The 14,773-nt window shown below is 41.8% G+C and overlaps 1 protein-coding gene across 7 annotated transcripts in view; it reads left to right on the top strand.

Annotated features, from left to right (window-relative positions):
• Window positions 1-14,773, top strand: part of LOC141726952 (ubiquitin-associated protein 1-like) — a 176,760-nt gene that overhangs the window by 135,140 nt on the left and 26,847 nt on the right. The gene's annotated exons all lie outside the window — the stretch shown is intronic.

The following is a 14,773-nucleotide window of genomic DNA, read 5'->3' as shown; positions in this document are numbered from 1 at the left end:
TTGGTTCCCATGGCTTGGCACGGCTCTTAGGGTCAGTTTGACATTGGCACGGCTCTTAGGGTCAGTTTGACATTATTAGCTCTGATCATGCTTAGCTCGACAATTCCCTTATCCCTATCTCTCTTTATTGTTTGCCCTGCTTACCAAACTTCAAACAGAAGGATCCACCAGGATTGCTTCTGGATTAATGAATAACCTATCATACAGCATTATCAATAATTCCAGGATTGCTTCCGGATTAATGAATAACCTACCATACAGCATCATCAGCAATTCCTGAGTGTGGATGGGGGCGAATCCCCTTGTACCTAACATGAGACCACCCGCCGGTGATATGGGATATGGCTCTAGTGTTAGGGGTCGTGTGAGTAGCTAATGGGATGGGAATGGGATAGGACTGCTCAGGGTTGATTCTCAGTCTGTGGCTCTGCCTAAGCATTTTGATAACAAAGTTATGTTCTTGTGCAGTAGTAAAATGCTGATCGGATGGGCAGTTTGGGGCTTCAGAGGGAAGTTGAAAATAACCAGAAAACACCCTTTGTTTAAAAAGAATTTCTGAATCATGTATGAGATATATGAATATGCAACAGGCTAATTACTTTTAAGAGTTAATGCTTTGTTAGCGAGCTATGCTTTCAAGAGGAAAGCATCCGAACATTTGTAATTCTTTGCTTCTATTGTCCTTTATTGTCTTAACTCTGATTGTCCAAATTCTTATTGCTCTTATTTGTGTTACTATTTTTATAACCATTTTATTACTATTAAACTTTTAAAATTGTAAAACAAATGATTGGCATTTTTCACAAGCTGGACCTACTATTTTTGCTAGATTAGCTAGATGCATTCCACCTTTCTACATGTTCAGCAACCTGGGTTATCAATCATCTGAAAACTGTTCAAACACCACAAAAACATGGGGAAATATGCCCCATATGCTTTTCTACAGGATGTAGAATCTGACCTCATAACACAGGACATTGTCTATACAAAATATCTGCTCACCCTATCTATGCTAGAATGAAATCCATTCAAGGTTCAAGTGATACAAAAATGTATACCATCCTTTGAGCTGAAGAAATATTCACTTGAGCTGAATTTCAGTATATCTGTTGGTCAAAGATGTGTTCTGAACATCACACTCTTTTGTCTGGATTCTCTTTTTCCTGAGATCAGATTACACACACTAATCGGTTGCAGTGTGGTGCAACTGAGTTCATCGTGTCCAGGGAGTGCAGCTGCCAGCGTGGGGCAGGGAAACAAAGGAGACGGGACTTTGTTTCATAAAGCTCGAGAATCCATTTATTACCCCAGAGGAGGAGGGGTGGGATGGAGACAAAAAGACAAGGCAAAGGCAGGGTCGTGGGGTTTTTATAAGGTATCACAGGGATGGAGTTAGGGTTCGGGTCAAGGGAGGAGTTATTAGCAACATAAGAAGGGTAAGATCAAATTCCTGCCTCTTCGGAACAGGGGCATTCCACACTAATCTATAAGAGCACAGAGACAAACAGCTTACCTTTTGAAATGATGGAGCTACAGAAATGCTACATTTTAAGATAATCAAATTAGGTTTTTTAAAAGTGAAATATCTTTATGAAATAAATAGGGCAGGAGATCTTTCTTCTTTTTAATGTCTTTATTAAAAATCAGCTCGGGTGGGGAGAACCGACGGGTCACGCACACGCCGCTGCTGCTCCCAGAAGTGGCACGGAGGACGAGGAAGAGTGCAGCTGTGTCCGCTGGTATGCAGACAGGGTTGGGACTTCTGCCTTCATGAGAGCACCAGGAGCTTCCCCTTTTTCAGTCTGACATTCAAGCTCCTCTTTCTAGCCGACATCTTTTTAGGTTAGGGTGAAATGTAAAAAGGATCTTAGCAGACACTGGATTCAGTTTCTCACCTCTAGTGAAGCAAAGTGAAAATTTTCCAGGATAGAAATCCATTTTAATTTAGGTGAAATGTACATTTTTGAGTTGAGTCTGTGGTTAGAAATCGTAGTTATTTAGCCAGACTGCAAGGCCTAAGCTCAGTGAAGTTACTTCAGCGAAGGACAGAGATAAAGGGGAGGAGACAGAAGATGATAGAGAGAGACAGGGACTGCTGTAAGGGCAAGTCAGCCTGACCTCGGAATTCTTTCTGATAAAAAGGAACTAGTGGTAAAAGTCACACAAAACCCATAAAAATGAATATGTCTGAACCTATTGTGAAACTGTATGCATAGGTATTTGAGAGAGAGATAAAAAGAGACCTGAAGTTCTCGGAGGTACGCATGTCTTTTTTGAGGAGAGCCATCTCTGCATGCGTCCAGTGCTGTAATAAAGATACTAAGCTTTACAACTTTTACAAAGTTGTGAGGTTTCTTCTTTTCTCCACAAAACATTATGGAGAGCCAGGTAGGAGTTCTCTGTCCCCGCAGGGGCAGGGGGGATAGACGGACCTCCAAGGCGTGCCCTAGGATTTTTTTCCTGTTGGGGCTCCGCTCGCCTCGACTTGCCTCCTGCGAGGACAGACAAGGACCTGCTAGCTGCGGAGGAAGATATGGTATGTACTGAGGCGCCCCTGCGGGGGAAAAGAGAGCTAGGGAGTAAATCACTCAGAGACATCTAGGTGTAGCTGGTGGAGCATCTGGAGTAGAGACGGGGGTTCATTGTCTGATAGGGTAGACCACTAGCGACTCTAGGGGTGGGTCAAATGAATCTCTATGTGCATGTGTATGTGTGGTGTCCGGACACTGTATGGGGGTTCATTGTCGGATAGAGCAGCTGCTAGCGACCCTGGTGGTGGGTCGAATGAATCTCTATATGCGTGTGTGTGTCAAACACTGTGTCGCTGTATGGTTAATGCATTGTGTGGTCAGCGCATTGTGTTTCTAATCATGCAAGTGTATAAGTGTATGGTGTACAAAAGACAGTAGGTCTACAGTGCCCTACAGTGCGGGGACGGGGGGTGAGTACTACCCGTGTTTGAAGCAGCCGAGTGAGGCCTGAGGCGCCGGCTGCAGCAGGCTGTGAGGGCAGGGAGAGAAGTGCCCCGCAGAGAAGCGAGTGGAGGAACATCAGTGATGGTATTTATTGTGTATAAATGTAGTGATTTGTGTAGATTTGGCACATTTTAACCGTGAGTATGGTCTCAGAGAGTTCCTTTGCCCTGGATGTTTTGACTTGATCTTTAGGCTGTGTGCTGTTATTTTGATTGTGTCCAGGAAAAACTGATGTGAGTAAATGCTGAATTATGGTATGCTGTGTTGTGTTGAGAAGAGCGGGCACTTTGAGAGATATGCCCTTTCCCAGTGATTTTGTGTGGTGATTTTCTTCCACTGCATTGGGGTAATTTGATTCTCAGATTGTATAGTAGTGTTTGTGGAGATTTTAAGATTTTGTTTGCAACAGGAGTAGCATTTTACACAGAAGGACTATGGTATGGTGATTTATGCTTAACTACGATAAAGCGAATTAAAGGCATTCCAAGAATTCTCCCCCTCACAGCAATTCATGCCTTGGCTCTACTGAATTTGAGATAAAAGGGGGGGGTGCATGTGTGTCTGCGTCTGCGGGCATATCAGAGTTTCTGCTGTGACAAGCACAGCCTTTTTGCAAAGCAGTAAAACAAGTGTAAGTAGACACAGTGCTTAATTAGACTGTGCAAGAAGAGAACTAGAAAAGACTGATATTTTGTAAAGCAGAGTTTAGATAGAAGAGATTAATTAGTTCACCATAGCAAGTCTGGACTGGGAACAGCCTGCTGTAGGGATTTAGAGTTCTCTGTAATAAGCAGAATAGCCTGCCTTTGCGGGCAATTCCTCAGAGCCTTTGGTGCATCAAGAGGCTGGCACGCTGTGTGAGGTGACAGTGGCTGTCCCCTGAGCACAGGGACAGTTCTGGCTGCCCTGTCTCCCCAGGGAACACGGGAATGACCTGTGGGCAAAAGCTGGATGTGCAGGTATTATTGCAGTGCGGTGTTTGTGAGAAACACTGGTATTGCTGTTCTAATAAGCGTCAGGGCACATGCCCCGAGTGTAAATCAAAGGTTTCTGATCAAGCTGATTCAGAACCTAAGATCTTAAAGCTTGTGTGTGGGAATCACATCTGATACCTGCCACCTGGAGCTGCGTGTGTGTAGGAGGAAGACTGAGAAACTACTCTGAAGCTTTGTAAAAAGAAGTTTGGGTGGAGGCGAGATAGGGCAAGAAGAAAGAGATAATGAGAACTGACTAGAGCAAAGAGGTTCCTAAATTAGCCCCTTTTAGGAGGGGCTCACTGGGAGAAGGTTGGCAGTAAGAGCAGCTCAGAAAATAAAAAGATTTATAATACTTCATTGCAGTTAGTACTGTTTTAAAATAGGAAGAAAAATGGGATGGGGTTTTTGTATGCTGATATGTCTTTTTGTTTTAAGAAATCACCCAGAATGGCAGAGACTGTGAGATCAGACCCCCCTCTGGTCCTGGCCCTTGAAAAGGAAAACAAAGCAAAGAGAAAGCAGATCAAACTTGTTGTTCAGCATGCAGCAATTACAGTTCACAAAATGAGTACAATATGATTTGTTAAAGGCTCCTCTTAAGGTAAAGGAGGAAGGATAAAGATGACCTCCCCAAAAGGAGGTCACATTTTAGTCGACACAAGGGCCATCTATTCAGTTTTAAATAAAGCTTCAGTACCTGTGGAGAATGTTTATGTTGTAGTGTGGAGAACAACTGAACGACTGGCCAGTCTGAGAAGGCATACTTTTGCAAACCTTTAAAGTAACGTGTATTATGTGTACTTAGAAGCTTTTGTACAATTCGCTCAATTCGCTAAACATTCTCAAATATGAAACGTTACTCTGGAGGCAAATGAAGATGTTAGGCTAAACATTAACAGACACTGAAATTAAGAAAGACATTAGTAAGGAGATGTTAGAATAAGTAAATGTGTTTTCAAGGGTATGGGCCTCTGCTGTATCAGGGAGAGTGAAAAATGCCCCCCCATGGCAATCAAGCTTAAGGAAAGAACATAACCAGTGAGAGTTGAGTAGTACCCTCAAAAGGAAGATAGGGAAGGAATCAGCCCAATAATTGATAGTACTGGATTAAGGGCTGTCAGCAAGACAACACAGAATTTATACCCTGTGGCAGCAAATCCATAGACTTTACTAACTTGTTTAACACCTGAGCTAACCTGGTTCACTGTTTTAGGCCTAAGAGATGCCTTCGTTTTCCTCCCTATCCACGAAGCCAGCCAAAAAATTTTTGCATTCAAACACAAGCTCACATAGTCCACATGCCGGAAGGCTTCAAAATTCCCCACTCCGATTGGAGAACAGCTTGCAAAGACCCAGAGTCCCGGGAAGCTCCACAAGAGGAAAGGAGGCTGTTGCAGTACGTGGATGATCTTCTAGTAGCCACTCGGACGAGGGAAGCCTGGACGGTAAGCCTTTGAATTTCCTAGGACTCCAAGGATGCAGAGTCTCAAAGAAAAAGGCACAGGTAGTGAAACAGAAGGTAATCTAAGAAGGTAATCTACCTGGGGTACGAAGTGAGTGCTGGGCAGCGGACTTTAAGGCAGGGAAGCCATGTGCCAAACCCAGAAACCCCAGAAAACAAAGGAACTCCGAACCTTCTTAGGCATGGCTGGGTAGCGCCAGCTGTGGGTTTATAATTATGGACTGCTCGTCAGACCCCTCTATGCTCTTATTGCTGATGGAAACAGAGGTCTCCAGTGGACAAAAGACGCCACACGGGCCTTTCACCAGCTAGAGAGTGCCCTCATGTCGGTTCCAGCTTTGAAACTTCCAGATGTAAGTAAACCATTCTTTCTATTTTTCCATGCAAGGAATTGCCCTGGGAATATTGGCTCAGGACTTGGGTCCATACCGGAGGGCAGTTGCTTACTTCTCTAAGCAACAAGATGCAACACCCGAAGGATGGCCAGGTTGCCTCAGAGCTGTAGCAGCAGTTGTACTGAATATTCAAGAGGCACGCAAGTTTAACCTGGGACAAAAATTGACTGTGCTAGTACCCCACACAGTGTCCGCAGTACTGGAAGTAAAGGGTGGCCACTGGCTTTCACCACAGAGGTTTCTGAAATACCAGGCCATCATGGTAGAGCAAGATGATGTAGAGATAGTAGTGACTAATATTGTCAACCCAGCTTCTTTTCTCAGTGGAATCAAGAAGAAGCAGTACACCATGATTGCCTAGAGACCATTGAAGCTACCTACTCCAGCCGCCCAGACTTAAATGACACTCCTCTGGACGATGCAGAGACCTGGGTCACTGACAGGAGCAGCTATATTGACAGTGGAAAGCGACATTGCAAAGTACACAGTGACTACCTGCAGAGAGGTAATAGAGTCTGGACCCTTACCAACAGGTAGCTCTGCACAGAAGGCTGAGATAAATGCACTGACCCGTGCATTAGAAACAGCAAAAGGCATTCAGAGTCGTGCATGCACATGGAGTCATCTGGATGGAGAGGGGACTGCTGACCTCACAGGCAAAGAAGAGACAATCCAGCTGCTGGAAGCAGTTAAGCTACCTGAAAAGCATATTAAGGCACACCAGAGAGTGAGCTTAAAATTGGAGGAAAGAAATGAGCTGGCGGATGGAGAGGCAAAGAAAGCAGCAAAGGGTGAGGTACAGATTTTCCTCGAAGGTAAGCCATAAAACAATAATACTAATCAAAAGAGACGTACAACTACAAGGGGTGGGCTACCATTGAAAGAGAGCTAGTAATCCCTTCCCATTTTCGTGGCTAGTAGTGAAGGAAGAGCACTAGAAAACACACTAGGGCCTAACTACTTAAAAGCTTTTTATAGTGTGGCTCCTTTCCCAAAATGACCAAGGCTGCCAGTGATACACAGTGCATTGAAATGAGGTGTTGACTTTGAAGTAGCAATTTCCACAGGCTTTCTAGAACATACATCTGATTGAAAGAATCGTTGTCAGGAATTTATATGCCACTGTCACTCAGGTAAGCCGACAATGTGATCCATGCCTCCAGACTAACCCCAAAAAATACTCCCAGGCCAAAACTTGGTCAGACTGGGAGAGGCCATGGGGCTCTACAGCAGCGGCAAATTAACTTTTCAGAACTTCCAAGGAAAGGGGGGTTATCAGTATTTACTGGTATTGACAGATACATTTTCAGGGTGGCCAGAAACATTCCCCACCAGAACTGTCAAAGCTCAAGATGTGACCAAAGTATTATTACAAGAAATAATACCGTGCTTCAGAGTTCCAGCCACAATGTCCTCAGATAGAGAATCATATTTTATTGAAGTTAGAAGGGAGACGACCCACCTTGCGTTGGTCAGCCATCGACTCCGATTTATTGATCAATCCATCACCTTTTATAACAGTGTTAATCAAGTTCATGCATATTGCAAAATCTGAGCTCACAATAGGTCAGAGATAACATACCAACCCCTCCTTATGTTTCCAATACCAAGATTTGGGTTCTCAAAATTATTCTTGCTTTCCCAAAACAGCCAAAGATAGAACATCCACTTGTTATGAGAAAGCTGCCTGAGAACTCTGATGTGCAAGGCTCTCAAGACCTTCATGTTTGTCACTTTTACCTGTAATTAAAAATAACCTGAGAACCTCTGCTGTTCACAGAAGCAGGCTGTGAGAATCTGCTCCTCACAGCTGCCTTCTAGGCCATCTCTGAAAAAATCTCCAACAATATTTCATTTCCAGAGCAGTGCAGCAGATCAGTAGCCACCTGGGCATAGATTAGGAACTTCACACTCCATACTGCCCCAATCAAACAGTCAGGTAGAGAACATGAATCATTTGATTAAGCAGCAGATTGTAAGACGGGGGCAAGAAGTTAATCTACCCTAGCCCCAAGGTCTTCCACTAGCACTATTGCAAATTCGAACTAAACCTTGAGGTAAAGGAATGCTGAATCCTTTTGAAATGCCTTATAGAAGACCATATAGAATACAAAGGGAATGTCCAGAATGTCCACCTACATGGTGGCTTTAAGCAAAGAGTTCAGAGAAATTGAGAAACATGTGGCTGGAACTCGGAGCAGGGAGTTAGACAGCCTGGGGATGATGTATATGTTAAGTCTCTTACAGAGAAGACTTCGGAACCATAGTGGGAGAGACCACTGCAAGTACTTCTCACCACCTTCACTGCAATCAAAATCAAGGAGCAGAATGCCTGGATCCATCACTCTGGAGTGAAGAAAGCCCTAGAAGCCCCTTCAGGAATGACTCCAGATGACAGTGAACTGAGACTAAAACTTACTCGGGCAAAAATGAGTATATTGCGGTCGGGGGTAGTTCATACTTTACTTTACAGAATCGTTTTGTATGTAATTGTAACTGAAGTTTCAGAACTAAAGAGTACCTCTATCCAAAGCAATGCTGAATGGCCTTGGTCCCAGGCTTTTAATCAGTATACTGGATGCATGGGAGAACCTTCTGAGATAAAATATTTAAATGTGTCTACTGTAGTAATCCACGAGAATCAGGTATATGAGGAGCAAGAATGGCAGGAACGGGAACTGTGGACACTTCAAGGAATCTGAGGAGAAGAAATCAAAGAAAGTGCTGGGTCATCAATAGGACGGCTTATGAGAGACCAGATGCAATTAGTGTTGTAACTTCTCCTGGTGTATATGAACACCAAGAAGTCTGTGATAGCCTAAATGAATCAGACTGTTGGTGTAATTTCACCTTGATACAGCCTGTAGTGCTGCCTTTGAGCTCGAGTTGCTATCAGACTTTCATTTAAATTCAAAGTAGACACTGCACTTTTCACAACAGCAGGGCCTTATACAACCCATACTAGTTCAGACTCTACCCAAACTTGAACCTGAGGTCTATCAAATAGGCCCCTACATAGTAAAGAATGTGGGTGAACAACTATTATTCAATCCTGAATGGTCTCTCAAACGTGTGGAGTTGATAATGCAATTTAACATCTCAAAAATCCAACCAGCCTGCTCCTCCTTCCTAAAAATATCCTTTGAGGGCTGGACAACGTGGTTACAAAGAAAGGCATATGTCAGGAGCAAAATAAGAAAGGATCTAACTGGCATATTAGGGACAGGATTAGGAGTTTTAAATGGAATTGATTCAGAAATACTGATGAATAAACTGGCCACTGCAGCAGGTAGCCTAACAAAATTGAAGCAGCCTTTAAATCATCTCTATTGGCATTAGGAACTAGCCAGTGACAGATTTCAAAAGTACTGCCAAAGTAAGGAAGTATGAAAAGGCCAGGGACCAAGACCACAAGTTAATAGTAGAAGCACTTAGTACAGTTCAAGATAATGTGTCTTTAGCTTTCAGTTGTATACAAGCACAGTTATAGATGCAAGCAACAGCAGCTCTGATCATACGGGAAGGGGATGAAGGTAATTTTCCAGCTGAAATACGGAGAATTGTTTGGGATAATGCAATTGATTTTGAAAGGAAGCTTCAATCCTGGTGGACTATGGTAAATTTCACCTATGATCCTGCTTCTAATATGGCCACTGCCTTTGTGCTTACCATACGTAATGCCACTGTTTATGTTATCCATCCCATCATTGCCCTAAGATTAAACCATAAAAAAACAATACTCTATCCTTCAGAACATAGAGTGTGGGCACGAAAAGATGAATGAAAAGTGGCAGACAGTAACCTTAGAATCCTGCATTACTAGAGAACAAATGGGATTCATTTGTGAAAGCAATACTATTAATGCCCAAGATGTGTGTCTAGACACTGAACAGGGTATTTGCCACTTTGAAATTCATCCAGCCACTGACCAGAAAACTGTGCTCGTATATACTGGAAAAGGGTGTGTATGCCTGAGAATTGCCTGTGCTGCTGTAAAAATTGATAGCAATGATGTTATTCTGACTAGTAGAAATCATTCTAACTTCTGTATTTGTAATTTTGTTAAGATTATTGGGTGTGATTTTTCGTACTTGGCACCAGTGACATCCCACCAGTTGATTAAAACAAATTACACAATGTATCACAGACTATCAGCTACTCCAATCAGAATAGACCTTACATTAGTAAAACAATTAATTAAGCACCAAGACCTACTGGAAATCTTGAAGGAAATCCAAGAAAGTGGAAAGAAAACCTTAATTACTGTCCAATATGATACAAAAGAAATAACTGGAATTCTGCAAAGAATAAAAGAAAATGCAGATCATCACTGGTGGGATGTGGTATTTAGGTGGTCACCAACTGCAAATAGAATCTTTAATAAGTTGTGTCATCGTACTGTAGTTTTGTTAATATTAGTTAGAATAACTTCAGGATCATCCATTATCAAACGTACATGGTAAAGCACTAAAGTACACTTGTTGTCATAGGAATTTGCACGAATGTCCAAGTTTAGGGCAAATTTGTTAAAGAATCTGCAAAGGAGGGCCCCTCCAGAAAGCGAAACCCACACGGCCCCTCCCCCCAACCGGTTCGGGAAGAAATTCCTCGGAGAGAGGTGGAAAGAACCTGTTTATTTGACTGGCCCCGCACCCCCCAGCGCACAGAATGAACAATACCCAATGACACCGCTCTGAGAAAGATGGCAAAATCAGAAAGTCTCTTTCGGGAGTGGTTGCTCTGTTCTGAGTCCCTCCGGCGCTGGGCCAGCTGCTGCAGCCGAACCTTCGGTGTTCCCGGGTCCCAGTCCAGAGCAGGTTCCAGATGGTCACAGAAACAGGAGAGGAGAAACAGTCCAGGAAGCAATGTGGACTGTTTAGCTAGAACTAGCTAATAAGCAGAGGCAGAAAGCAGAGCAGAAGCAAGAGCAGAAAAAGAGAGCAAGCAAAAGCAGCAAGCTGAAGCTGGAAGTGAAAAAACAGCCTTATGTACCGCTTTCCTCTGTGTCCCTGATAAGAGAAACCCAAACAAAATTTCCACTCTTCAGAGCCGGTCTTAAAGGCACAGAACAGATGAATGGGGATATACAAGCATCATAACATCACCCCAGGACAACGAAGTAAGAGAATTTACTTCCTCCTTTTAGGAAAGGGGGGAATGAAGCAAAGTGAAAATTTTGCAGGATAGAAATCCATTTTAATTTAGGTGAAATGTACATTTTTGAGTTGAGTCTGTGGTTAGAAATCGTAGTTATTTAGCCAGACTGCAAGGCCTAAGCTCAATGAAGGTACTTCAACGAAGGACAAGAGATAAAGGGGAGGAGACAGAAGATGATAGAGAGAGAAAAGGACTGCTGTAAGGGCAAGTCAGCCTGACCTCAGAATTCTTTCTGATAAAAAGGAACTAGTGGTAAAAGTCACACAAAACCCATAAAAATGAATATCTCTGAACTTATTGTGAAACTGTATGCATATGTATTTGAGAGAGAGATAAAAAGAGACCCTAAGTTCTCAGAGGTAAGTATGCCTTTTTTGAGGAGAGCCATCTCTGCATGTGTCCAGTGCTGTAATAAAGATACCAAGCTTTACAACTTTTACAAAGTTGTGAGGTTTCTTCTTTTCTCCGCAAAACACTAGACATCGCTTCGATCTCTTAATTCCATGGTGGCTCGTTGTTTTAGGGTTTTTTCCTGCTAGATTTGGTGAGGTGTTTCCACATTTGCATACCAGCCCCGATGTCACTTCCTCCTCACAGTCCCAGGTGCCATTTTCCAGGAAGCAGCAGGGTGATACTTGACGAAGAGGGATTTCTAGCCATCAACAACAGGTAATTAAAAAAAAACTATTAACAACAGGTGATTACAACGTGAAATTATTAACAACAAATAGCTAAAATTCCAACTTAGCAGCAATTGGTTTAACCTGTTTACTATGCAACTTTAAAAAAAAAAAGGACAACTTTCCTACTCATAACATTTATATTTCCATCACAGATTACTGCATTCTGTGAACTGCAATGCCTGTTTAGTTTAAAATCTAAAATTTCCTTGGGAGTTAATTTGTTTTTAACAAAAATGCATTTACAATTTTAGCATTTAAACCCTAAACTGCATAAAAGAAATATGTTTACATCAAATTCTAGCTTCAGAATAAGTAATTTCAATTATTGTAATTTCATTTTATCACCGAAGTATTTGCAAATATAGAAAGCTAAAGCAGAATGAAGAGTAATTGTTTTGTGAATTGCTTTTAAGTGAAACAGGTTACTCTACTTGCAGTATACTTTAAAAATAGTTTTAAACAATAGCACAATCTAAACATTAGGAATTCTATTTTCTAACTATATGAGGTCATAATTCCAAAGTTAGGCAAGCACTGCTACCACAAAAACATAATACATAGATACTGTATGTAAATACACACATCTAAGTAACCTTAATGTAGCGTTAGCAATTAGGTTTGTATAGTGCGCTTTCTTGCTTTGTGAAGTTCTTTATGCCAAGAGGAAATTACAATTTCTGTTGTTATTCACATACAAATGATGGCTTATCCTTAAATCACCCTAGTGAATATTACACAGAGAAGTGTCACATCATATTTATACTTTGCTACTAACTCTTAAATCTACAAAGTACAGATGTATGAGATGCATAGATCTACACATCAATTAAATCAATAGGTGTAGTATATTAAAAACAATTACTTGCCACAGCAATTTGCCAAACTGAAGCTTTAAAGTGCAAAAATAACAACTATTTATGTCCTCCTTTGCCCAATAGCACAATAGCTTTTCTTCAAATAATACTGACAGTCTGCTTCAAAATGTGAACTGCAACGATTGCAAATAAAAGTCTTCAAATATATAATTGTGCTGGTTTTGCAATAATTAATTTTTGGTGAAGGGGGAAGAAGTCAGCCATGGAAGTGATTCTCAGTGAGGAGCTACTAGCAGCTTCCTCAGTGCCTGGCAAAACCAATTGCTGGCTAGCTCTGAGAATTGGCACACTGCTAAGCCAATTAGAAAAGCTGCAAAGTCCTCCAGGATAACATATTTAGGAACTAAAGAACTGCAGGAAGCTCTCTTGCTCCCTGCTCTCTACAGAGGAGGGGGGGGGGGCGCAGCTCGGGACCCTTTCCTGGAGGGGGCCGCTGCACCCCAGCGTGGCTGCAGCTCTCTCGGCATGACTCGTAATGGACTTTACTCAGCTGCTTTTAGCCAGCCATGCTGCAGACAGAAAGACAAAAGCGGCAGCAGCAGCTTTTCTTGTTTTGGCATTTTGGCGTCCCTCATGAAGAAAAGGTGAGGAGTGGAGCCAGCAGCCAGGGTGGCTTGCGCAGCGCTGGTGTAGACCACATGACCAATAGAGAGAGAGAGGCACAGCAAACTATTCCCCGATTGCAGAGCCTAGACAAGTTCAACTTTTCAGTGCTACTGATTTGCGGAAGCAAAGAAACTCTACAACTTTGTGAAAGTTATAAACCTGGTATGTTTATTACAGCACTGGACGCATGTGGAGATTACGCTCTGTGAAAAACGCCAACCACTTGTTTTTAAAAGTTTTAGAAGTTTAATAGTAATAAAATGGTTAAAAAGAATAGTAACACAATTAGAGTAATAACAATTTGGACAAATTGAATTAGGACAATATGAGACAATAAAAGCAAAGAGTTACGGACATCCGGGTGCCTTTTTCTGGGCATCACGAGCCCGAAAAAGGACCCCTGCTGTTGAAGTGAGGGAGCGACCACCTTTGTTGATTTAGCATCTGACTCCACTTTATTCATCAATTAGGCACTTTTTATAACAGTGTTAATTCACTTCATGCATATTGCAAAATCTGAGCTCCTGATAGGCTGTAGAGAAAACTTCAGCTCCTCCTTTTGTTTACAATACCTGAAGTTAGTTTACTGAAACCAAGATCAATGCTCCAACCATGATATGAAAGGTTCTCAAAACCTTCATATCTATTCCCAGACTTGCCGTCTGTTCCCAGTAGCAGCCAAGGACAGAATGGTCTGAGAATCTTGTTGTTTATATAAAAAGTGGCTGAGAACCTAATTATTTACAGGATCAAGCCTGGGAAAGGCTGCTTTACAGCAGGCTTCTATATATCCCTCAGCTGAATACCTTCATGGCCTCTTTCTTTAAGCCATGCTTAAACCAGGCTCTCCATACCCTGCTAACAAAGGATTAACCCTTAAGAACAATAGCCAATTGCATATTCATACACTTCATACACGATGCATAAATTCTATTCAAACACAGGATTCTATCTGGTCATTGTCAACTTCTTCCTTCTAATCCTAACAGCGCCTCTAAGGCGGGAAGAAGTTAATTTCTTCTGATATGAAGGCAATAAATTCCCTTTCTCTGAAAGATTTAGGTGTCCTGTGGCTGGTATCTCACTGCAAGCCCTTTCTGTTAAACAAAGCATCTTACATAGCATAGTTTCTATTTTAACAATTTTTATAACCTAAAACTATATTTAACATAGTACTTAAGAGAATTAATACAGCATTACTTTCTAACACAACACATTTAATGTTCATTTTAATATTTGCGAAAAGCCAATCATAAAATACGTGCATTTTTCACAATCCCCACTCTTATTCTCTGTAAATCATTTGGCTTGAGCAATATTTCTTATCTATTTGCATCTTCTGGACTATGCTGGCAAAATAAAACAAGGCATTACACAAGGAAGAAACATAAAAACAGTTGTAACAAAAAATGAAAAATCTTAATTTCTTCTACTACATTACCCCACCAGCTAGATTTTAACATTGTTTTCTAATTTTTGGTCTGGTACCTGGGTTATTTTATGCATATATATTTTTTCTTCTTTGATTTCTTTTGCTTTTGCTAGACTGACTTTTCGGTGGTCATCAATTTTCAACAATCTGATATATTGAAATTTCCACAAACACCCCCTTCTTTGGCCAATAAATAGTCTAAAGCCAGCCT

The sequence above is a fragment of the Zonotrichia albicollis genome, chromosome W, assembly GCF_047830755.1.
Source record: "Zonotrichia albicollis isolate bZonAlb1 chromosome W, bZonAlb1.hap1, whole genome shotgun sequence".
Taxonomy (NCBI): domain Eukaryota; kingdom Metazoa; phylum Chordata; class Aves; order Passeriformes; family Passerellidae; genus Zonotrichia; species Zonotrichia albicollis.
The sequence above is the reverse complement of the archived record's forward strand: the minus strand, read 5'-3'. Positions and strand labels throughout refer to the sequence as shown.